At 39.7% G+C, this 23,757-nt stretch overlaps 1 protein-coding gene across 13 annotated transcripts in view; it reads left to right on the top strand.

Annotated features, from left to right (window-relative positions):
* TASP1 (taspase 1) overlaps positions 1–23,757 on the top strand; it is a 395,076-nt gene that overhangs the window by 114,506 nt on the left and 256,813 nt on the right. The window lies entirely within an intron of this gene.

Below are 23,757 nucleotides of genomic sequence, written 5' to 3'. Positions count from 1 at the left end.
GAAAAGCCAAAATCCTTACTCAGGGTTCACATGGCCTGATAGAAGGGGCAGCTCTTACTTTCCTTCCTGTGTTCATTCAGCTCCATGATACCTGAATGGACTGCTTTGCTCTTCTTCAGACAAGCCAGGCACACTCCCATCTTAGGGTCTTTGTTCCAGTCACGTCCTTTCTTTTTTGCTCTCTACTCATAGTATCTTAAGCCCCTGCCCTACGTTGTCAGCCCTTGATTCAGTTCATCTCATGGAGATCTCCCTTGACCAGCCCATTTTAAACTTGTAAATCTTCCCTCGGCCATTCCTTACCCCCGCTTCCATGTTTAATTTTTTCCCACAGAGTGTATCAGGTCTAATGTTTTATATCTTTTCATTTTTATTTTTTCATTATAGTTGGTTTACAGTGTTCTGTCAATTTCTACTGTACAACAAAGTGACCCAGTCTCTCTCTCTCTCTTACACACACGCACACACACGTATATATATGTACATTCTTTTTCTCACATTATCCTCCATCATGTTCCATCATAAGTGACTAGATATCGTTCCCTGTGCTAAACTGCAGGGTCTCATTGCTTATCCACTCCAAATGCAATAGCTTGCATCTATTAACCCCAGACTCCCAGTAACATTTTAAATCTTTTACATGTTTATTTTATCTTTATTTTCTCCCCCACTCTACTACGAAACTCCATGAGGGCTGGGATTTTCCTCAGCTTTCTTCACTGATACATGAATAGTGCTCAACAGATAAAGCCTCTGATATTTGTTGAATGAATTGATGTAAATGAATATGAATGAACAAATACGTTGGGGTGATAGCTTAGCTTAGGGTGCTGTAAGAAAATAGTATGGACTATGTGGCTTAAACAATAGATGTTTAGTTCTCAAAGTTCTAGAAGCTGAGAAGTCCAAGATCATGGTGGTAGCAGATTCGGTTCCTGATGAGAGCTCTCCTGGCTTGCAGATGGCCACCTTTTTGTGTTGTCATATGGGGTTGAGGGGTGGGGGTGGGGGCAGGGGATGAGAGGGAGAGAGAGAGAGAGAGCTAGTGTGTGCAAGTGAGCGCGCTGGTCTCTCTTCCTCTTCTTACAAGAACACTAAGCCCATCATGGGGGGCCCCACCCTCATCACCTCACGTTACCCTAATTACCTCCCCAAAGATACCATCACATTGGGGTTAGGGCTTCAACATAGAAATTTGAAGGGGGAGGGGGCACACAGACTCAGTTCATAACAGGTAAAGTGAGCTAGGTCAAGCCCAGGTGAATCAGGGCTGAGAGGAAGGTAAGTGCAGGGTTGAGAGCAATATGTTCTGATGACAGCAGAGGATCCCTGAAGAAGAGGGGTGAGTGCAAGGTGTGTGGATCTTGGGATTTTATTTAGTGTTCTCTAATTGGCCTTGATTAAGTACTTAAATTTCCTTTTGTATAAAGTGAGGACTCTCTTGAGGAGGTAGATGCTCATTGTTTTGGAAGATAGATGAAGACAGAGCTTTAAGGTTGCCCTGGAATGATGTGCAGTGATTCAGACAGTGAGAGGCAAGAGTAGGCAAGGGGCTTAATACATGGCTGTTAGTTCTGCTGGGCGGATCCCTTCAGCTGACTCTGATTCCTTTATCTGCCTTGTGAGACGGTGCCGTTTCTCACTCACATGGCTGACAATGGTGCCTCTCAGAAGCTTCTTGTCTTTATGAAGAATAAACTTTCATAATCATGTTGCACTCAACAAGATTCTTAGAGGGCAGCCACTTAAGCTGAAATCATTTGAGATTTAATATGTAGAGTCAGGGATAATGCCATGAGAAACCTTTTTGCATGACTTATGACTTTTAGATGTGAGCATAGATAAAACCTTAATATTTGTAAGCATCATCCTTTTAAAAGCACTTGACTCTTTGGAATGTTTGGTTAGTGGGGGTGGGAAGAAATATTGTTCATTTACAGATAACTGAGTAACTACCAGAATAATTCCCAAAACTAACGTAGTTATGTCAGACAGGAATTGGGTTCCAAGACTGTTGTTTAATTAGGTCACTTCTGATGAAATATTAATGTATTATTTCCTGCTTTTTAGATAACTGGAGTCACTGATGGTTGAAAATAAAGTAGAATTCTGTATTTTGCTAGGTTATTTCTTAAGAACCAGTTGAGTGTCACAGTTTTGGTTATCATACGTCTTGTTTTAAATGAATGGACTTTTTCCTGATTGTGAAATAAACACCAGTCATTGAAAAGAATCTGGAAAGGAGTTCTCATCATGGCTCAGTGGTAATGAACCTGACTAATATCCATGAGGACTCAGGTTCAATCCCTGGCCCCCCTCAGTGGGTTAAGGATCCAGTGTTGTCGTGAGCTGTAGTGTAGATCGTAGATGTGGCTTGGATCCCGCATTGCTGTGGCTGTGGTGTGGACAGGCAGCTACAGCTCTTATTTGGTCCCTAGCCTGGGAACCTCCATATGCCACAGTGCGGCCCTTAAGAAAAAGACAAAAAAAAAAAAAAGAGAGAGAGAGAGAGAGAGAGAAAAGAATTTGGAAAATGAAACTGGTAATTCTGCTATGCTGTGATAGTGTGTTATATTTTTGGTAAATTTTCAATAGATAAAAATGGCAGCTATCATTTGTTATCCGTTGTCCACTTAATGTTATATAATGAACATTTTTATGACTTGTTAAATATTCTTCAAAACATATTTTGAAGACTGCAAAAGATGTCCTTCCCACATATGTGAGTTCAGGCATTTTGCTCTCATGTAAGACTTGTAACTCTTCTCTAGCTGTAAATCAACAGCTGTTTTAGAAGCTCCTATCCTGTGCTCTAGTGTCTGGATGTGATAAAGGAGAAGGCAGTTCCTGTCCTCAAAGGGTGTGAAATCTGTGGCCTTACTTGATAATAGAGGGAAGTTTCTTGCCAGTATAGAAATACATTGAGGAACGGCTGTCATAACGGCTTGCTCTCCCTGAAGGGGGCCCTGCCGTATCCACACACCTGCAGAATGTGCCCATTTGTGCCTCCCAGGGCCCCTCAGTGCATCCGGCCGCCTGACTCATGTAGCCTCTATTAGTACCACTCCCTTCTTGCCACATGCCCTCTTCACCCAAACCAGTTACTTCTAAGTTGAGCATCACCCACTGCACCCATATACTCACTGAAATGTCTCCAGCGCCCCAGGAAAGCTCAGGACATCATGAAGTAGGCCTTTCTCTGAAAGAGACTATAGACCTGGGTTATGGCAGATCAAGTGAGCTCCAGGATGTTCTTTTGATGTTTGCACTTTCTCAGATTTTTTGTTTTTTCTTGCCAGTTACTTATTTTGCATGGCTTTGTTGTTGTTTGGTGAAAGAACAGACTTCTTTTAAAACACAAGGTAAAGAAATGGTAGAAACAGAAGCCTAAGATCAAGTGATGGGTTAAAATGCCAGTGCTCTGATCCTAAATGTAATTTTCCCTTTGATTGTTCTCACTTGAAAGAATGCCTTTTCCTTCCCATTGTCGAGCACTACCTGCTGTCAGTCCAAGAGGGAGTAAGTCGAGCAACTTGTCAAAGCCTTTCTGCGCTCCCTTCATATGGTTTGCAGAAACAGAGCTGGCTTTTCATTTCTTCTTTCATTCAACAGGAGTCCCTTTCATGTCTGAAAATTGAAAACGCGTGTTTTTCAGTGTGGAGCGAGGATGTGTGCCCTCTGGCACACCTGTTTCTCATTTCCTGACTTGAAAGCACAACCCATCAAAAGGAGCAGAAAAACAATTTCTTTCTGACACGCTGCTTCGTGTTCCTTACTGGACTGAAGGCCTTCGTGGCTTTGCCGTCTTAGTCCCCTCTGTGGAAGGTTCTCGTTAGAGGCACCGTTCGCTCAGTACAAGCAGTGCCTTTCATAGTACAGGACCTTTGGAGTATTATTTTGTTGTGGCGGTGTTTTTTCAGCTCAGGAAATTTACTTGAAATAAGATTTATTTTAAAAAGTACACAGAAAGGTCTTAAAATTTTTAAAATATGAAGTTTAGCTGGACGGTCTATATTGGAGGCGTCTATGTAAGCTCATCAGTGAACCAACTGGCCAGGAATAGGGCTGGGTTGAGCATACAAATGTTTAAATTCCAGAGTGCTGTTTAACATAAATCAAATATTTCCAAGGCATTACTTCAGATTTGTGTGTACTTTAAAGTCCTGCCAGCTTAAATGACTGTGAGGCACAATATGTTGACTTGGAGTTTTGTAAATTGATAATTTGTTGCTATGAAAGTTGTGCACGGTATAACTCATCACTTTCTGAAGGTACATGGTATGTGTGATGCTGCATGTTAGGGAAAAAAAAAGATGCCCAGGGAATTCAAGCCTTTAGCTCTCACCACTCCCTTCTTGCCACACTCCCTGTCCCCAAAGGAGTTGGATCTTTGGTCCCTTGGAAGGTTTCCCTGGACATTTTCAGTGTAAGGTGCACAATTCTTTAGACACAAACTCTGGTTTAGGCTCTATTTTTGAGAGTTACTGGGGATAGTAATCTTAATGATACATCTTCAGAAATAGTTTCTCACACTTTCTCTCTCTCTCTTTTTTTAACATCTACTCTTTTCACAGTTTAGCATGTATGAGTCACCTGCTAAAAGGCAGGTTATGATCCAGTGGACCAGGGAGGGGCCTGGAGTCTGCATTTTTGTAAGCTCCCAGATGCTGCCAGTGCTGCTGGTCCATAGATGACACTTTAAGTAGCAAGGCGACATTCTGATGGGCGAAGTGCTGCTGTCCCCAGTAGCAAGGCGACATTCTGATGGGCGAAGTGCTGCTGTCCCCAGCTGTGCCTTGCCTGTAACACTCTCCCCTGCCCCCATACAATTTGCCAGTCTCTTCTCTCATCCTGTTTTGGTGGATCTAAAGCTAAGGAGGTCTGGTGTGTGTCCTTGACCCTAGCAATCCCTGAGAGCTTTAACAGATAGTTAACAGGTGACCATATGGGCTAGCACGGATAAGGATCACGGAGACAGGATTTATTGGGCTGGCAGAAATGATATTTATGTTTCCAGACTCATCTGGGGCACATGTAACTCTGATACAAATTAGCCAAGATTCTTGCTGCAAACAGGAGTGAATAAAACAAACTGCTAACTCTGAAAGGTGCTGATAGAGGGGTTATAAAGGCATGGTGCTGAGTCAGATGTGTTTTAGTTTAACCGGCTCTGTCCATGGTGGCTGGTCAATTCCAGCCAAAAGATTTATTGGTGAATCATGGAGAAAAAGTGGAGACACTTTAATGGTAAAGGTAGAAAGATTCGGTTTGGCATTTTTATTAGCTGATTGCTGAATATTCACTTTCGATTCTCATTAGTGAAGCACAGTGTGATTAAGCCTGAAGTGTAACACGTTGTAACCAAAGGATGCAATACGTTTTTATTTTCAGAATGTTTTGTTCATATCATGAAGATGTACATTTGTTTGTTGTATATTTCTTTTGGCTTTGGTAAAAAAATTAACAAGTGTTGGCTAGTAGATAATATGGATAGTCATTTAAAAAAATCTGAGTTAGACAGCAAAGAATTAGAGATTTCTTTACAGTTCCATAGCAGTATTAAAGGTCCACCTATACCAGCATTGAATGGAAGAGCAGGTGCCCTCTGGAGATGGTGTGGGGTATGGGATATCATGGGCTTGGAAATCAGACTTGGTTGGAATTGTAATGGAGGAAGCAGGTCGGAAGGGTGTGTCTTCTTGTTCCCACCAGGACTAGGGCATCTTTCTTTAGGGAGCAGAAACATACAGATATGCTAACTATCTTCCATGTTATCACTTTGTACCATTGCATCTCCTGTTAGTTGTATGTTTTGTGATGCTGAGGAGTTCTGTTTTCAATGTCTTTTTCTATATATTCAAGCCCTAAATGAGAATGTTCTTCTGGTTCTTCATAATGTCCTGGTACATTATATGTGTTGTAATCTATCATAGTAGTCATCACTTAGTAATATTAATGATAAAATAATAAGCTTCTGATTTAATTCTGCTAGGATGATGTGATGGTTTGTTCTCAGAAATAAGAATATTTGTGCCATCCAGCTAAGATGGCTAGTAGAATTCATGCCAGAGGACAATAAGGGTTTAAGATAGACTGAGATTTGTTTCATTTGAGTTCTTCCTATTCTTAAAATCTAGACTTACCTCTGCTTTACCTGTTAAGCTTTCTTTCTAATGTTAATGTAAATTTAGTGGAATATGGGGAGTTCTGTCATGGCTCAGTGGTATGGAGCCCAACTAGTATCTGTGAGGATGAGGGTTTGGTCCCTGGCCTCACTCAGTGAGTTAAGCATCTGGTATTGCTGTGAGCTGTGGTGTAGGTCAAAGACATGGCTCAGATCCTCTGTTGCTATGGCTGTGGCAAAGGCTGGCAGCTATAGCTCCACTATGACCCCTAGCCTTGGAACTTCCATATGTCACAGATGCAGCCCTAAAAAAAAATACACAAACAAACAAAATTAGTGGAATATAGAGATTTAATATTCTTGTTTTGTTTTATTGGCTGTTCCAGCAGCATGTGGAAATTCCCAGGCCAGGGATTGAACCTGTACCACAGCAGTGACAGCATTGGATCTTTAACACACTAGGCCACAAGGGAACTCTGAAATGTAATATTCTTCCTTCTTCTCCTTTTTTTTTTTTTTTGGCTTAAATAACAAACTTATTTTCTCACTGTTCTGGATGCTAGAAGTCTGAAGATCAAAGTCTTGGCAGGGTCAGTTTCTTTTGAGTCCTTTTCATGTTCACATGGCATTGCCCTCTGTGCATGTCTCTGTCCAAATTTCCTCATCCTGTAAGGACACCAGTCTTACTGGATTAGGGTTCAACCTAATAATCTCATTTTAATTTTATCATCCTTTTTTCTGAGATGTAATATTCCTAATGGAAATATTTTTCAGGTATTTGTCCTGCACATCTTCAGTCACCTGATTTGTCTTATCAGTTTTGATTTCATTTCACATCTTAGCAACAGGTTTTTCTTTGCAGCCTTTCACATTAGAGGTGTAGCATGTTTGCATCTGGAATAAGCATGAGCACAACTAAATTGAGTTTGTGTATTCATGGGCTTTCCTCAGAACAGGATTTGTAGGTTAAACCCTGCCCTGGTCATCAGATTCATGGATATTTTTCAGCAACTCACTCCATGGTACAGGTAGGTTTTATTTTGATCTTCAAGTCGGTGCAACTCTTATTAGCAAGTCCTAGCTATGGTCATTTACCTCATTTCTTTATATCTGTCATTGTAACATAAACAGTGTAGCACAATTTCTTGAGCAAAGAATGCATATTTCTCTTTCTGCTATTAAGAATCCCTTCCCTCCTTATCACACCTGGTAAAGCTTGGCTCACCCTGTCAGATTGAGCTCAAATGTCTTTTCTTTTCTGCAGCCTCCCTCCCCTCCTTCCCTCTCTTGCCCAGTCCCACAAATTTACTCCCTTTGTGGTCGCTGGTGCCATGATGTAGCACTTAGGCCACTTGTATGGTTGTTTCCCTTTACAAAGCCCAGGAGCTCCTTGAGGAAGAAGCTGGTGCTTTAAAGATGTGGTTGGTACTCAGTGAATGTCTGTTGAATTGAACTGAATAACCCTTTGCATATTTTGAAGCAGTGTCAAACAGATTCTGATTGGCAAAATGACTTAGTTGTTCCATGGTGGTACACCAGAGCTAGTGCTCCTGCTTGCTTAAAGGTTTAGATATTGATACCAAGGGCTCTGCTCTGAAGAGAAAGATAGTTTAATTTTAGTTTATTTTAGTTTTGATAAAATCCATTGAGTTTCCACACGCTTCCACATGCCTGTAGTAACTGGAGTGCTTTGAGCTGTTGGTAACAGAAATCACAGCTCAAACTGGCTTCAACACAAGTTGTGCCATGATTTCACAGAGGAGGAGGTTCTGAGGTAGGTGGACCTCAGGGCTTATTGGTTCAAGGCTCTGTTGCTAACATCAAGGATTTAGTTCTCCATGTCTCTTGCTTGCTCTGCTGTCATCACTGTTGGCCTCTTCTTCAGGCTGATGCTGGGATGGCTACTACATTGCTAAGAAAACTCATCATATAAAAATCTCCAGAGGAAGAAAAACCAGTCACTTTGTGTAGCTCTTTTCTGGGAACACTTCTCAGAAGCACCCCAGCTGACTCTTCACGTTTTCCGGTTGGCTAATGTTGGGTTGCATCCCAATTTCTGAGTTAATCATTGACAAAGGGGAATTACCCATGAACCAATCATGGGTGGGGGTTGGGGTAGGAAGCAGAACAAAATCAGGATTCTGTTGGGACAGGAGAAGGAAATATAAATGGTTTACCAATATCTTGCTAAATTGATACTTGCCATCATTTTGTGATTAGCAATAAGGATGATAACATCTGTCATTTGTTGAGCATATGCTATGGTTAGGCACTGTGCTAAAGTACTTTTTCCATCATGATTCTCATTTTCAAAAGAGAAAACTGAGGTTTAGAAAAATCAAACAGTGTCTGAGTGCCTAAAGAATCTAAACAATCTTCACTCAATGACGACAGAGAAATGTGCAAAAGTAGAGGGGCCAAATTGAAATTTAACCAGCTATTGTCCTATCAGAAATGTTATAAGGTAGGTATTTAGATAGTTAAAAACATGTAGTTATCATTGAAATCTGTCCTTACCAAAGCCATGCCTCTTGCCATTATTTTTGGCTAACAGAAAGCTGGCTGTGGGAAATGGATGTTTTTGTTTTGAAAAATCAAATGCAGTAGATTAAAAAAAAAACCACACCACCACAAAGTTTGTTTATATCTTTATTTCACTCAAATTGAATAGATGAAATGGGATCTGGTCGTTTTCATATTGTTTATGTTCTGCTTTGCTTCTTGGTTCTGGGGCAGGATTCCTGGTTCTGCTTGAATTTGTTTCCCTCTCAAGTATCATTTGCAAGATTACTGTGGAAATTAATAAATAGAAAGTATTTCTATTCAGTAAGCATTGTAATTGTCCTAATATAACATAATACAGTGCTATTTTATTAGCATTATAAAATACCTTTCACATGTGTGTCGCCTGAATCTCAGCCCACTTTGTTGTTCTTTTTCAGTCTGGAGGGAAGGAAAGTGATTTACATAAGTAACCACTGTAATATTTTAAATGAAGGGTCATTTGAAGGTCTCACTTCTTTTCATCTCATTTAATATAAGGGCAAAGTTAGATGCTTGATCTGTTTCATTTATGTGTAATAAAAGGGCCTATGTAAATAAAGTACATGAAATCAAAGTAAAGTTGTTCTTTCTCAATGAAACTATTATATAAATGACATCTGTGTGTGGATATGTGTGTGTGCACGCGAGTGTGTGTGCGCATGTGTGCTTGGACAGGGATTGCATAGAGGACTAAGGAATACTTCACGAATTTGCGTGTCATCCTTATGCAAGGGGCATGCTAATCTCCTCTGTATCGTTCCAATTTTTAGTATATGTGCTTCCCAAGTGAACATGAGAGTGATATTTTATCCTCTGATAGGCAGCTTCTGATTTTTGTTTCAGCCATTATATCAGGCTGAATAATATTAGGTGAGGTTACTCAGTCTGAACTAGCAGTCTGTAGCTATTTAGTTACCTATCGCTGTTTAACAAATTACCTGCAAACTTTGTGGCTTAGAAGAATAACTTTTTCTTATTTCCTATGATTATGTGTATTAACTAGGTCTCAAGTGGGTGGTACTTTTGCTGGTTCTGCTTGGGGATGCTCATGTGGCTTTAGTCAGGTAGTGGTTTAACTAGGTGCCCCTGATGGCTTCATCATGTGGCTGGTGGCTTGGGGGAAACAACCAGAAGGTTGGGCTCAGCTGTTGGCTGGGGTGCCTTGGCTTTGCAGTCTCCTGTGTAGGGTCAGGGCTAATCCCTGTCACTGTGGCCTCTCTAGCAAGGTAGCTAGATTCTTACAAGGTAGCTACATTCTTACATTCTTACAAGGTAGCTAGATTCTTACAGCTCAGGATACATACTCAAAGGATAGAAGCAAAAGCTATCAAGCTTGCTTAGGGCTTAGACCTAAGACAGGCATTGTGTTAGTGCAAGTGAATTAAGGGGCAAATCTTGATTCATTATAGGAGCGAATCTCATATGCATATGAGTACTAGGCAGCTTTGTTTGTTGAAAGCCATCTTTGGAGACCAGCTACCTCAGTTACTACTTTTTTGGAGTAACCCTTCTCCCTTTGAGAACCTAAACACTATGGACCCTCTCCTTAGCAATAGGCATGTGAACACAGTTGCCTGCATAAGGTTACACACAGTTCTAGAAAAATTTCATAAGATTCCTAGCTGGACAACCCATGATTATCCAAGTACCCTTGGTTTAACTCAGAGTTTAGGAATTTACTGACTAAGGTCAGTGATTTAAATGGTTAATTATTTTAAAATAACTGAATAAAATCCTAGTCTATAGTTGTTTTAATCTCTGAGAATGACCAATGTGTTATTTCCTGGTTTTATTTTATTTTTTTTTTGCTGTTCTAAAAACAGTGATTTTCTTGTACACAGCTTTTGTACTTGTCTATCTCCTGACCATAAATTCCTGGAAATATACTTCATGACTCAAAGGAATAGACATTTTTAAGGATTTTTGTAGATATTGACTAATTATATCTTGTTTTCTTATTAAGAACTAATTTTTAAAAATTGCATTATTGAGTACATATAAAATAATGTACTGTGTATATGTAAGTTATAAAACAAAAATAAGAGAAAATCCCTTGAATTCATTTTAGCTTAAACATCAACATTAGTAATAGCATTGTATGTACTTTTACTCTTTCTCAAACCCCTGCCACTCCTCCAGAGATAACTGCTATCCTGAATTTTGTGTTTTGTCCCCTTGCTTTAAAAAAAAAGTTTAATCACATATGTGTGTATCTCTAAACAGTATTTTGTTTAGTTTTATGGTTTTCATTTGGACTATAGGATCATGGTGTTCTATGGTATATGGTCCTTTCTGACTTACTTATTGTACTAAATATTATGTTTCCATAGTATTTGTCTATATAGTTGCTCTGCAAAATTAAAAAAAATTATTTTAACTTTTAATACTTTGTGAGACTATATCCCAGAATTCTGTGATTCCTTCTGCATTTATTGATTGTAATTCCTCTAAAGTAAAATCTTATCCTCATCATATATTTGACTACTCAGGAGTACAGTTTAGAAGCTTTAACTTTTAGAAGTATTCTAAATACATCTTTGTATTAGAAGTTCCTGGGTGTATACGCATTTAGGATTTTTATGTCTTTTTGAAAAATTGGTACCTTTATAATTATAAAACATTCTTCTTTATCTCTAGATAATCTGTATTGATAATTACTTTGTTTAGCATTAACATATTCACACCAGCTTTCTTATGCTTAGTGCTTGTCTCATATTATTTTCCACCCATTTTACTTTTACCCTGTCTTGTCTTTATATTAAAGCGTTTTTTTTTTATAAACAAATGGGTCCCTACCCTACAACATTGTATATCAACTATAATTTTTAAAAAATGTTAAAAAAGGAGTTCCCGTCGTGGCGCAGTGTTTAACGAATCCGACTAGGAACCATGAGGTTGCGGGTTCGATCCCTGCCCTTGCTCAGTGGGTTAATGATCTGGTGTTGCCATGAGCTGTGGTGTAGGTTGCAGACACGGCTCAGATCCCGCGTTGCTGTGGCTCTGGCGTAGGCCGGTGGCTATGGCTCTGATTCGACCCCTAGCCTGGGAACCTCCATATGCCACGGGAGTGGCCCAAGAAATAGCAAAAAAAGACCAAAAAAAAAAAAAGTTAAAAAAAGTGGGTCCCTCCACTTTTAAAATTGAGCCAAATTGATCATCTGAGCCTTTTACGTACAATGTCTAGTCCATTTAAATTTAATGTAAATATTGATATGATTGGGCTAGACTCTACCATCTTGCCTTTTTTTTTCTTTTCTTTGTTTTCTTTGTTTCTGTGTTCTTCTTTTCCTGTTTTCTTTTGGGTTGAGTAATTTTTAGTATTTCATTTTTTTCCTTTGTTAACATTTTGTAATACTTTTATTTATTATGGTTTTTTTTGTGGTTGCTCTAGAGAATACATATGCATCAGATTACATGTACCATAGTCTAATTAGGATAATAATATATCACTTCACAAACAATACAACGTTCTTTTAGTGGTACAAATCCATTATTTCCTTCCCACTCTTTGAACTCTTAGCATATATTTTTATGTTGAAATTGTGTTGTAAACTCCATGGTACATCATCATTATTTATTTTTGCTTGAAGTAGTCAGTTGTCTTTTAAAGAAATTTACACACACACACACACACACACACACACACACACACACACATACACAAACTCCTAATAGTGCTAAATCTTTTTTTTTTTTTTTTTTTTTTCTAGTTGGGAGTTCCTGTGGCTCAGCGGTAACAAACCTGATCTGAGCATGCGGGTTTGATCCCAGTCCCTGCTCAGTGGGTTAAGGATCTGGCGTTGCCATGAGCTGTGGTGTAGGTTGAAAATTCAGCTCGGATCTGGTGTTGCTGTGGCTGTGGTGTAGGCTGGCAGATGCAGCTCTGATTAGACTCCTAGCCTGCGAACTGCCACATGCCACATGAGTGTGGCCCTAAAAAATAGAAAAAAAATTACTGAACTAGTTCCTCTTTCTAGAACTCTTTATTCCTAATATCAAGCTTCTGCTAGTATTATTTCCCTTTAGCCCAAAGAGCGCCCTTTAGTATATTTATAGTCAGTTCTGCTGGTGATGAGTCTTTATTTCCCAAGGATATTTTCTTTGCATAGAGAATTCTGTGTTGAATGTATTTTCCTTCAGTGATTTAAAAATGTCATTCTGTTGTCTTTTTGACTTCCATTGTTTCTGGTGAGAAGTTTTATGATTGTTCCTTTGCATGTAGCTTGTCTCTTTTCTTCCTGCCTGTTTATTTATCTGTTTTTTTTTGTTTGTTTTTTTTTTTGTTTTTGTTTTTTTTTTGTCTTTTTGCCTTTTCTAGGGCCACTCCCACGGCATATGGAGGTTCCCAGGCCAGGGGTCTAATCAGAGCTATAGCCACAGGCCTACACCAGAGCCACAGCAACGTGGGATCCGAGCTGCATCTGCAACCTACACCACAGCTCACAGCGACGCCGGATCCTTAACCTATTAAACGAGGCCAGGGATCGAACCTGCAACCTCATGGTTCCTAGTCGGATTCATTAACCACTTCGCCACTATTGGAACTCCTATTTATCTTTGGTTTTAAGCAATTTGACCATGATGTACTTAAGTGTGATATTCTTTATGTTTTTGCTTTTTAGGTCTTGCTGACCTTCTTGGGTTATTAGGTCGATGCCAGTTGGAAAATTTTTAGTCATAGCTTCAGATATTTCTCTGTCCTGTTATCTCTTCTACTTCTAGGACTGCTGTTATATGCATTTGGTATTATCCTATAGATATGGGGAGCTTTGTTCCATTTTTAGTCATTCATTTCCTCTCTGTGTTTCAGTTTGGATAATTTAGTATGATTATTATTAAGTTTACTGATCCTTTCTTTTGTTGTCTCCTGTTTGCTCTGAAGCCCATTTAATGTATTTTCATTTTTGCTACTATATTTTTAATTTAAAGTATTTCCATTTGGTTCATATTTGAAGATTTTCTATGCTGAAATTTGCCATGTTTTCCCATATTTTTATGAAAATTTCTACCTTTCCCATTAGTTGTATAAAATACTCTAGTTAAAGTTCTTATCTGATAATTCCAACATCTGAGCCATTAGCAGTCTGCGTCTGTTTACTGTTCCTTCTCTTGTTTGTAAAGAATATTTTTTTCTTTTTCATATGTCTCATAATTATTTATTGTATGCTAAACATTATGTTTGGGATACGGACAAGATTGAAGAAAATATTTGCCACTAAAAAGGGACACTTTCATTGTTAATCCATTCCAAAAGCAAAAGGTTGCATCCGTTAACCCCAAGCTCCCAATACCTCCCACTCCATCCCCCTCCCCCCAGACAACCATAAGTCTATTCTCCAAGTCCATGATTTTCTTTTCTGTGGAAAGGTTCATTTGTGCTGTATATTAGATACCAGATATGAGTGATATCGTATGGTATTTGTATTTGTCTTTCTGACTTACTTCACTCAGTATGAGAGTCTCTAGTTCCATCCATGTTGCTGCAAATGGCATTATTTTGTTCTTTTTTATGACTGAGTAGTATTCCATTGTGCATATATACCACACCTTCCTAATCCAGTCATCTGCCGATGAGATCCTGCTGTGTAGCAGCACTAAGAACTATGTCTAGATACTTACAATGGAGAACAACAATGGGAGAAAAAATTATGTATACATGTATGTGTAACTGGGTCCCCATGCTGTACAGTGGGGGAAAAAAAAGTGTGTTAGGGGAAATAACAATAAAAAATAAAAATAAAAAAGGGACACACTCTTCTTCTTCTATTTTTTTGTTTGTTTTTTAGGGCTCTACCTGCAGCATACAGAAGTTTCCAGGCTAGGAGTCAATCGGAGTTACAGCTGCCAGCCTCCACCACAGCCACAGTTGCAGCAACACTGAATCAGAGCCATATCTGTGACCTACAACATAACTCACTGCAATGCCAGGTTCTTAACCCACTGACTGAGGCCATGGATCGAACCTGCATCCTCATGGATCCCAGGCGGGTTGGTTAACCACTGAGCCATGAGGGGGATTCCCTCTTTCTTCTTACGTTTACTACAGTGTCATTGGTAATTGAGTTGGGGCTGGGTTTTCTTGCAGCAGTAGATACAATTCACTCCTGGCTTTAGATTCTTGTTTTTCAGGGTCACACCCATGGCACATGGAAGTTCCCAGGCTAGTGGTTGAATTGGAGCTATAGCTGCTGGTCTACACCACAGCCACAGGAATACCCCATCCAAGCTACATCTTCAGCCTACGCTGCAGCTTGTTTCAATGCCGGGTCCTTAATCCACTGAGTGAGGCCAGGGATCAAATGCACATCCTCATGGATACTAGTTGGGTTTTTTTGTTTTTTTTTTTTTTGTCTTTTTGCCCTTTCTTGGGCCACTCCTGTGGCATATGGAGGTTCCCAGGCTAGGGATTTAATCGGAGCTGTAGCCACCGGCCTACGCCACAGCCACAGCAACGAGGGATCCGAGCCGCGTCTGCGACCTACACCACAACTCACGGCAACGCCAGATCCTTAACCCACTGAGCAAGGGCAGGAGTTGAACCCGCAACCTCATGGTTCCTAGTTGTATTCGTTAACCACTGTGCCACGACGGGAACTCCACTAGTTGCGTTCTTAATCTGCTGAGCCACAGTAGGAACTCCTGAATTTAGATATTTTGATGATGGTATTAGGATTGCCATTCAGCAGAGCTTGGGATCTGAATACCAGCAAAACTCCAGCTATCTCTTAGTGTTATTTATTGTTCAACTGTCAGCTTTTGGAATCATGGGGAAACTTGTCTCTCTGTCTCCCCCTCCATCCCTCTGTCCTTCCTTCCCTTTCCCTCTCTTTTTTCTTTCTCCTCCTTCTTTTTTTCTTTTTTACAGCCTGGTCTCCCCCTTATTGGTTTACTGGGAGATTTCAACCCCTACCTTTATTTCTCTGTATCCCTGAGATCTTCCTCTGTCTTCCTGCCCTGCCCCATGCCTTGGAGGACTGGTGCAGTGCTCAAGAGAAGATCTACTATACCTTTGAAGGATTTCTCTTAGGTCTCTTACCCTGCTCATTGTTTGGTGGCTACTGCCTTGCACCAGGTGATAGCTCTATGCATCCAGATAGGCAGAGGAGGTTCTCTTAGTTTTCTTGTTCTCTTCCTAGCCTTCAGCATGCTTCTGCTTTACATTAAGGGAGGACCTATGTACCTGAGGGTGTGGAAGTCTTCTAGATCTCCAGCTCTGCCCAAAGTCTTTGGAGCTCTTGCTGAGGAAGCTCCTGCAGGAAGGAGTCAGTGAGTGAAATCAGACTTGCTCAATGAATGGGGCTTCACTGGATTCTAATTCATCTCTTGTCAATGGACATACTTTTAAGTTGGCTTTTGTGGTCTTTGCTGTGACTGTCTTTGATAGTTTCCTTGCTTTCCAGTAGAACAAAAAGATGCCCAGACTCCTCTTGAACACTTCCTTAGCCAGACTCAGGACCAGTCATTTCCCCCAAGGATACCTATTTCTTAACAGGATATGCTATGATTCTCATATGACAACCTAACTTCATTATTTTCACTGTAATTTCCACCTCCAGAACTTTTGTGTCTTTCTCCAATCTCAGAACCACCCTTGACACTGTATTGAATAGCAAAAGGGAGAAGCAATGACTGGTGATCAGATTTCAAACTTTTTTTCTGTTGTACTTCACGAGGCCTCTAAACACTGAATGTTGTTTTTAAACGCTGAGTACAGCTTTGAAACTGGTGAAATGATTTATATTGCCTCTCCTTTGTACAGAAGAATTTATTGAGAAGCAACATCAACTCAAACTTCTCTTTTTGGTTTTTAAAGAGGCCCTGGCCATTCCAATCACCCTCATAAATCACTTCTAAATTTTGTCATTAAGAAAATTATTAATTAAATGTTTAATATATTGGCTGGCTTAGTAGTTATAGGTTAAATTTATAGTATAGTATAACTGTCTTGCTTATGTTCTTTCTGTTTGTGGGCTTTATACTACATGTATAATCACTATGTGTGCGGAAATAGTTATTTTACATTACATCACATCTACATTATTGTAGATGTTTATAGCTACATCTTGGCTTTTTTTACTCATAAAATGCACACTATGGTTTTGATGTGAAATGAAATCTCCAGGTTTAACATAATTTCTTTGGGACTGCTTAGTGATTGTTTTTAGGGTGTTATAGTTTAAACTGGGGGCTGTCCTAAGTGTTTGTATCAGAATTTGTTGTGCTACTTAACTGCTGGTAACTATTACTTAGATCTCGACCATGGATTTAGGTTTTTGAGGCTTTGGAGTTCTCTTTGCTTGCATCTCCTTTATTTGTGTGATGATTTAAGACTGATTTCTGCAGTGGTGGACTACCTTGGAACAAGCATATTACTTGGAGTTATAAGACTTAGATTTTATTTTATTATTTTTTTTTTAGTGTCATACCTGTGGCATATGGAATTGGAGCTGCAGCTACCAGCCTAAGCCATGGTCACAGCAATGCCAGATCCGAGCCGCACCTGTGACCTACACTGCACCTCAAGGCCACACCAGATCCTTAACACACTGAGCGGGCCGGGGATTGAACTTGTGACCTCAGGGGTACTAGTCTGGTTCGTTTCTGCTGAGCCACAATGGGAATTTCCAAGATTTAGATTTTGGAATCTTAGTTCTTCTCTTTACTTCTTATTTGTCCCATTGAGATGACAGTGACTTCCTTACAAGTTAATTGCAGAGCCCTAACTAAGGTAATGACAGTTGTGAAAACCCCAGGTACACGGTAGTTGATCAGTTAATTGTGAATGAAAGAGTCAGTGCCTTTTTCTCTTCCCCCTTAAAAAAAAGATTTAAAAAATAATCTAGATATGTTGTTTCATGAATTAACAGCTTTTTAAAAGGGTTTTCTCCTAAGTGGTCTGTTCATGGCAAGCCTCTTAACTAGATTTTAACCAGAAAGTTATTGAAATTCCAGAAGTACTTCCAGCCATACAATCTTGTCCTGAGGAATTTAAAGCCATTTAAGCTAAGCCATTTATTTTTTCCAATGAGGAAACTGAGATAAAGAGATCTTGTGACACCTTTCCTGTTCCACAGAGGGAGGCGGTTCCCCTCATCTCCGTAAGGGAACAGGAAACCAGGTAGAAGATACAAAGGAGCATCAGCATTACCAACAGCACTGCCCTGTGATGGCTCTGATCAAGTACTCAAGTGGAGGAGGTCTAACGCTCATGCATGTAGTGTGCTTTCTAGACAAATGCAATAGCAGTGATAGAATTCTAAGGCCCCTGACATAGCTAAGGAACACCGTTTTTACGGGGGGTAGTTTTCTCTGGTTCTTTCCACTGCCTGAGACCATTTGTCTCTGATACCCCAATGAGGGTGTTGTATTTAGATAACTAAACTGAGAAAATTTAAAACAGAAAGCAAGATCCTATTTCATGATGTGTATTCACACTCACAAGAGTGGTGGGTAAGTTTCCACATTGAGACGTGACTTTGACAAAGAGCAGGGCCCAGGAAGAGAAGCGGCTCAGGCCTTAGGGTGGGAACTTCTGTATTGTTATCACAGACCCCTGACACCCCGATGAGACAGACAGAGGATTTTCACACTCTTTTTTTTTTTTTTTTTTTTTTTTTGGCTTTTTAGGACCGCACCTGCAGTGTGTGGAGGTTCCCAGGCTAGGGACTGAATTGGAGCTGTAGCTGTTGGCCTACACCACAGCCACAGCAACGCGGGATTCGAGCCTTGTCTGTGATCGATACCACAGCTCACGGCAATGCTGGATTCTTAACCCACTGAGTGAGGCCAGGAATCGAACCCGAAACCTCATGGTTACTAGTTGGATTCGAATCTGCTGCACTACAACGGGAACTCCTCACACTCATTTTTTAAAACCTTTTGTATTTGTTTGTGTGTCTTAGTTTCTTTGAAATAGGTTTCAGTTTATGAAAATATTTGTACTCACAAAACTGGAATTCTTCCCATTTATGCAGCTACCTCTTGTTCAGACAGTTGGATCTTTTGCGGTTTGGTTATTATATCTTCTAAATAAAATTGATAATAGTATAATCAGTATCAAACATTTAATACATTTAGTGTATGCCTAGCACTGTGCTCCAGATGAGAGATTTTCCCACTTAACTGTAATTGTGCTAGTATATTTTTCTGTATTTTAAGTAATGATGAAATGCTAACGCATATATCAGTCACATCCTAGTTTGTAGATGAAGTCTCTAAGAGCAATTATAAAATTGGTTTTCCTTTTGGATATTTATTAAAAAATTGGAAAAGCCTGAGTTGTTTTGAATAGATTGCTGTGAATATCCAGAGTGTGTTGATGGGTCATGACTTAGAGAGAACTGAATATTGGAGAAAAACTAAATGTGTTTTGGTGACCATGCCTTTTGGACATGACCGGATTAGACATCTTCATGACTTATTCGTCTCTTTATAAAGTTCCTTATGTTTTCTTCTCGTATATAATAGGTTCCAGGTTTGATAGCCATGGGGACACTGTGAAGACTGAAATCACGTGTGTTCTATCACTTTTAAGACAGCCCTTTCTTTAATTTCATAAGACAGGCTTGAAAACCAGAAGTAACCCAACTCCAAAATTGGCAGTAAATCCTCCGACAGGGAAAAGGTGACGTACTGTGTAATAAATTCCTTTGTTGAAAAAGAGATGTTGCAATCCTGGAAACTGAAGTACCAAATGTTTCCTTTTAAATTTGGAAAGGCCTTTCCTCATTACTTATCTGTCCCTGTGGACTTCTAACAGGGGATGTGTTGAAAGATTTTTCAGATGCCCACTAGCCACAGTAAGAGTGAATGGCAGCATTTATAAGATGACATAAATACTTCAAAATCATCAGTAATCCTTGGAGATGTGTGGGGTACTAGGGGTAACTGAATATGAGCTTTTGTTGCTGCTGATCTTGCTCTGGGATGCAGGCTGCCTGGGAATGTGGTAGTTATGTCTCTCCTGTGAATGCAGCTTCCCTCTTCCCTCTGGGGCTCTTTGTATCAGAGCTGAGGTTAGAGTAGTTTAGAAGAAATAGTCTCCAGGAGAGAAAGATTTGTGAGATTGGGAATTATACTTAAAAATCCTAATCTCATTTCGAGGTCTTCTGGAGAAATAATATCCTAATCCTCTACCATTTACTTATTAATTTATTTTATTTTATTTTATTATTATTTTTTTTTAGGGTCGCACCCTCATCATATGGAAGTTCCCAGGCTAGGGGTCGAATCGGAGCTGTAGTGCCAGCTTACACTATAGCTCATGGCAACGCCAGATCCTTAACCCACCAAGCGAGACCAGGGATTGAACCCATGTCCTCATGGATACTAGGCAGGTTTGTTTCTGCTGAGCTGTAAGGAGAACTCCCTAATCCTCTACCATTTAATAAAACCCTACATTTGAACACTACATTAAAATCCTATCTTTGAGCACTGCATTAAAAACCTGACACATAATGGTCTTTTAATTTTCATTTTGTAACTATCTGGCCCATACCCCCTTCCCCCCACTGCTGCCACCACTAAATAAGACAAAGATAAAACAAAAATTATCTTGAGATGCAGTGAAGATAGATCTTAAATGTCAGCCAAGAGTCAGTAAATTTTTGTGTTTCTCTGTCCTTATTGCAAATGCTTTTCAATTTACTACTTACCTTTTGGAACTAAAACATGATTTGACAACATGATTTTATTGGGTTCTTATATTACATATTTTTAACTGTCTTAATTTGAAGGATGTGTCTATTGCTGATGCTGAAGTGAAAATACCAAATGTGTAACTGAGGTCAGAGGAAACAAAACACCTGTAGCAATAGTTCATGAACTCAGATACAGGGAGGTGACGTGTATGGGACAAAATCCCATCGTCCCTGCCTTGTCCTTTACTATTTTACCTGAAGAGGAAGTATTGTGAATGCAGGCATGTAAATAACATTGATGTCAGGCAATGAGCCTGTTGGAAAAAAAGATAGCTGTTTATTACAGAAATTGGAAAAAAGTAACAAAAGAAATACATGACAGACAAAAATGATGCGTAACCCATAATCCCTGGATAACCACAGTTAAAATGTTTCCTACTGGATTAAGTGAAGTTCCCCCCCCCATCAGCATCATATGGAAGTTCCTGGGCCAGGGCTCAAATCTGAGCCTAAGCTGAGACCTCCTCCATCATAGCTGCTGCAGTGCCAGATCCTCAACCCACTGCACTGGGTTAGGGATTAAACCCGCATCTCATCTCCTCAGGGATCCAAGATCTGCAGAGACAATACCGGATACTTAACCCACTGTGCCACAGGGGTAGCTTCCTGAATGAAGTCTTTATCATATTATTTGTTTTGTTTTGAAATGAAAGGTTTAGGCAAGTGATCATTTTGACCCTATGTTTGGGCTCAGCTTTCTTGGAAGCAACAGGCTTCAGAATTGCAAATCAAAGGCTAACCTCCTTTTTAACTCTAGGCTCAGTGATGATTGCTAAGGAATCACCTTGTTCTCATAGAAACAAGATACAGAGAATAAGATGAGGAGAGACAAGAAAATGATAGATAATGGTTTTTCTTAAAGTGATCATTATCCTCATTGCAGTGCCTTCTAAGTGCCCAGCCCTGTGCTCAGTGTTTTGTGTGCATTGTCTCAGTTTTGTCCTCAAGAGGTAGTTTCTGCAGATGAGGTGACTGAGGCTTGGTAAAAAAATAGAAGCTCTTTTGTATTGCAGGCCAGAGTGTTCACTAGAGCAATAATGTCACTTTGGGAAACATCCAGATGTAGAAAAGATGAAGACACTCTATTAACTCTTCTAGTTTCCTTGTAGTTTTCCCAACTTTTTCTGGATTCTAAACAAACCCACAAATAGACTTTCTGGAGATGGCCTCCCTGAAGTGGTTTTATACGGCTCAGGGAAGTGGTCATCACTTACATGGATAAAAGGTACTCTTAAATGTTTTAAGACTCCATTTTTCAGGCCTCCTAAAGGATTTATTTTAATCAGATTACTCCTATTTATTCAAATAAATTAAAAAGAAATTTGGCTGTTGGTAGAAATTAAGTTTATATTATATATGAATTTTCCAAAGTAACTTAGTTAAAATAAATGTTATCAGACCAAGTGGTCTTTTACATGTATTGCTGCTAATGGTGTCTGATAAATGCATCTTTATGAACTTATCAGAAATTATATTTGGCTTAATGCAAAGTTGTATGTTTGAGTTGGAAGAAATAGTCTTCTTTCAGTGTAAAGTTTTCTGAGCCATCTTTGTTCACCAGCAAATGGCTCTCTTTGTATGAAGAATGCATTCGGCTCCAAATGTCCATTGGTGGATGAATGGATAAGCAAGTGGTGTGTGTGTGTATGTGTGTGTGTATCGGAATATTATTCAGCCTTAAGAAGGAAGGAAACTCTGAAACATTTACAGTATAGATGAGCCTTGAGAACATTATATTAAGCAAATTAAGCCAGTCACAAAAGGACAAAAGTGTGTGACTCCAATTATATGAGATACCTAGAGTAGTCAGATTCACAGAAATGGGAAGTAGAATGGCAGTTGCCAGGGTTAGGGGGCAGGGGAATGGGGAGTTGTTGAACGGGTACAGAGTTTCAGTTTGGGAAGATGAAGAAAATTCCTAAGATGGATGGTGGTGGTGGTTGTACAACAATGTGAACAAAAATGCCAGTGAATTATCTACTTAAAATTGATGAAATGGTAAATTTCATGTTTTATATATACTTCATTATATATGCATTTTTCATCTTATTTATATATATATCCAAAATAAAGAATAAAAGAGGAATGTATTTGGGCTTAAAAAAGAGAACCTCAAAAAAAAATTGTGTGTGTTTGGGGGGCTTGATTACAATGCTTTAAACAGATAGTTTTTGTTTTCTTTTGTTTTAAACCTCATGTAACAAGATGCTTTGGGGGACACCAGGGGCGGTCGGGCTACCCAGAAAAGCCGTCCAGTGCCTGGACTGTCCTTTCTCTCATACCTTCCTCAGTGGGTAGGCCTTCCTGTGAATGCATGTCATCCCATGGTCAAAGGATGGCTCCTGTGCCTCGTTTATGCAGACATGGGAAGTTGGATTTAATCATCTGATTAAATAAAAATAAAAGTTTTATTTGATTTCTTGATAAGTCTGAAATTAAATGTCGCAGAGACATTTAATGTAGTGCTCCCTGAATATCCACATGCTCTTCAGTATTTCACAGCCCTGCTGCAGCTGCCTGAGACCATGTGGCTCTTTCTGGCCAGTGGACACGAATGGAAAGGAGATGTGTGACTTCCAGGCTAAAGCTGTAATATGGCCCTGTGTAGCCCTCTCACTCTTCTGGTGGGGACATGATCTGGGGGGGTGCAGTTATAGATTCTAGAGACTCCATCAGCCTAGGTTTGTCCCTGAGTGACTGGAGCACATTCCCTGGTGAACCAGATACAACTTATGATATTGATAGGAAATTATATTTTTGTTGTGTTAAACCATTGAGATTTGGGGGTTGTTTGCTTTTGCAGCCTTTTGTAGTTATTCTGACTGATTATTCAGTGCGGGCTTTTGCCAGTTAAGTGTGATGAAGTGAGCAAAATATGGAGGCTTTCAGGAGTAAGAGAATGGGTATAAGTTGATGAAGCATGGAATTTTAGTTGGATAAGGAGGGAAGTGAGGACTTAAGGAGAGTGAGGAATAGTTGAAAAGCAGCAGAATTAATGGATGGCACTTTTTGCTGAGGTGGAGGAGATGTCAGAATGGGAGTGCTCAAGAGATGAGCTGGGGAGATAGGAGGGGTGGGATGAGGCAGTTGAGACTGTAGAGGTGTTAGTGTTATTGATTGTGACATATTCGTGGCAGTGACTTCATGAGGTATCGTGTATAATTTGAAGAGAGGACATCAGAAAATCCAGAAGCCCAGGTATTGGGAGATTTATCTAGGTAAATATTATTATGACAAGTTGTAGTGTTGGGCAGAGTAGAAGTAAGCTGAGAGCTTAAATCTCAAAAGAATGAGTTCGTAAGTCTGAAACTATGTTCACCCTCACTCTGGAAGGGTAGCTTCACTGATTCTAGATTGACAAGTTTGTTTGTTTATTGCCTTAGCATCTTT

Source organism: Sus scrofa, chromosome 17 (genome assembly GCF_000003025.6).
Source record: "Sus scrofa isolate TJ Tabasco breed Duroc chromosome 17, Sscrofa11.1, whole genome shotgun sequence".
Taxonomy (NCBI): domain Eukaryota; kingdom Metazoa; phylum Chordata; class Mammalia; order Artiodactyla; family Suidae; genus Sus; species Sus scrofa.
The sequence above is the reverse complement of the archived record's forward strand: the minus strand, read 5'-3'. Positions and strand labels throughout refer to the sequence as shown.